The sequence below is a fragment of the Petromyzon marinus genome, unplaced genomic scaffold (assembly GCF_048934315.1).
Source record: "Petromyzon marinus isolate PM22_M1 ecotype Great Lakes invasive population unplaced genomic scaffold, UKy_Petmar_22M1.pri1.0 PM_G_Scaffold_55, whole genome shotgun sequence".
Lineage (NCBI taxonomy): Eukaryota > Metazoa > Chordata > Hyperoartia > Petromyzontiformes > Petromyzontidae > Petromyzon > Petromyzon marinus.
The window spans coordinates 1,435,001-1,437,500 of record NW_027423008.1 but is presented as its reverse complement, the minus strand read 5'-3'; positions in this window follow the sequence as shown (position 1 = coordinate 1,437,500).

The following is a 2,500-nucleotide window of genomic DNA, read 5'->3' as shown; positions in this document are numbered from 1 at the left end:
TCTTGGGTGGGAAGGGGTGGTTCAGGACAGTCCAATTGTCTTTCAAATCTACGGTAGAACTCGTTCAGGTCGTTGGCTAGGCGGGAGTCGTTAGTGGTGTGGGGCGCTCTGGGTTTGTAGTTGGTGATGTGCCTGAGCCCTTTGGCAGACAGAAGCAGCGTCGTTAGTAGAGAACTGGTGTTTTAGTGTCTCTGAGTACAGTCGTTTAGCCTCTCTCACCGCTTTGCTAAACCTGTTCTTCGACTCCTTGAATCTGTCTCTATCCCCACTCCTAAACGCTTCCTCCTTCTCCAACCTCAACCTTTTGAGCTTTGCTGAGAACCAGGGCTTGTTGTTGTTAAAGTTCACCCTGGTACGTGTTGGGATACAGCAGTCCTCACAGAAGCTGATGTACACAGCCTCTGTGAGTTCATCCAGACTATTGGTAGCAGTCGTGAACATATCCCAGTCAGTACAGTCTAAGCACGCCCGCAAATCTTCCACAGCCTCACTGGTCCACTGTTTAGATGTCCTCACAGCAGGTTTACAGAGTTTTAGTTGCTGCCTGTATGCACGAATCAGGTGGACCAAGGGAGTTCTGTGCGAGCCGAACAGCCCCGTGACCCACAAGAGAAACATCCCCGCCAAATTCGAGCGTTTGACGGGGTCTATCCGTGAAAAAATATTCACGTTTTTGAGTGCACATGCATTTCTGCTGCAAATGCCTCTGGAAGTTTCATGCCGTTCGTATGCCAATTGTGGCAACACGAAAATGACCCGTTTTCCCATTCCGAGGGATTTCTGTGCGACCCTAACAGCCCCGTGAGCCACAAGAGACACATCCCCGCCAATTTCTAGCGTTTCACGGGGTCTATCCGTGAAAAATATAGACGTTTTTGAGTGCACATGCATTTCTGCTGCAGATGCCTCTGGAAGTTTCATGCCGTTCGTACGCAATGTGGCAACACGAAAATGACCCCTTTTCCCATTCCGAGGGATTTCTGTGCGACCCTAACTAACAGCGCCCGTGAGCCACAAGAGAGACATCCCCGCCAATTTATAGCGTTTCACGGGGTCTATCCGTGAAAAATATAGACGTTTTTGAGTGCACATGCATTCCTGCTGCAAATGCCTCTGGAAGTTTCATGCCGTTCCTATGCAATGTGGCCACACAAAAATGACCCGTTTTCCCATTCCGAGGCATTTCTGTGCGACCCTAACAGCCCCGTGAGCCACAAGAGAGACATCCCCGCCAACTTCTAGCGTTTGACGGGGTCTATGCGTGAAAAATATTAAAATTTTTGAGTGCACGTGCCTTTCTGCTGCAAATGCCTCTGGAAGTTTCATGGCGTTCCTATGCAATGTGGCAACACGAAAATGACCCCTTTTCCCATTCCGAGGGAGTTCTGTGCCACCCTAACAGCCCCGTGAGCCACAAGAGACACATCCCCGCCAATTTCTAGCGTTTCACGGGGTCTATCCGTGAAACATATAGAAGTTTTTGAGTGCACATGCATTCCTGCTGCAAATGCCTCTGGAAGTTTCATGCGGTTCGTACGCAATGTGGCAACACGAAAATGACCCGTTTTCCCATTCCCAGGGATTTCTGTGCGACCCGAACAGCCCCGTGAGCCACAAGAGACACATCCCCGCCAATTTCTAGCGTTTCACGGGGTCTATCCGTGAAAAATATCAATTTTTTTTTGACTGCACATGCATTTCTGCTGCAAATGCCTCTGGAAGTTGCATGCGGTTCGCATGCAATGTGGCGACACGAAAATGACCCGTTTTCCCATTCCGAGGGATTTCTGTGCCACCCTAACAGCCCCGTGAGCCACAAGAGAGACATCCCCGCCAATTTCTAGCGTATCACGGGGTCTATCCGTGAGAAATATTCACTTTTTTGAGTGCACATGCATTCCTGCTGCAAATGCCTCTGGAAGTTTCATGCGGTTCGTATGCAATGTGGCGACACGAAAATGACCCGTTTTCCCATTCCGAGGGATTTCTGTGCCACCCTAACAGCCCCGTGAGCCACAAGAGAGACATCCCCGCCCACTTCTAGCGTTTCACGGGGTCTCTCCGTGAAAAATATCACATTTTTTGAGTGCACATGCATTCCTGCTGCAAATGCCTCTGGAAGTTTCATGCGGTTCGCATGCAATGTGGCGACACGAAAATGACCCGTTTTTTCCCATTCCGAGGGATTTCTGTGCCACCCTAACAGCCCCGTGAGCCACAAGAGACACATCCCCGCCAATTTCTAGCGTTTCACGGGGTCTATCCGTGAAAAATATTCAATTTTTTGACTGCACATGCATTTCTGCTGCAAATGCCTCTGGAAGTTTCATGCGGTTCGCATGCAATGTGGCGACACGAAAATGACCCGTTTTCCCATTCCGAGGGATTTCTGTGCCACCCTAACAGCCCCGTGAGCCACAAGAGAGACATCGCCGCCAATTTCTAGCGTTTCACGGGGTCTATCCGTGAAAAATATTCACTTTTTTGACTGCACATGCAT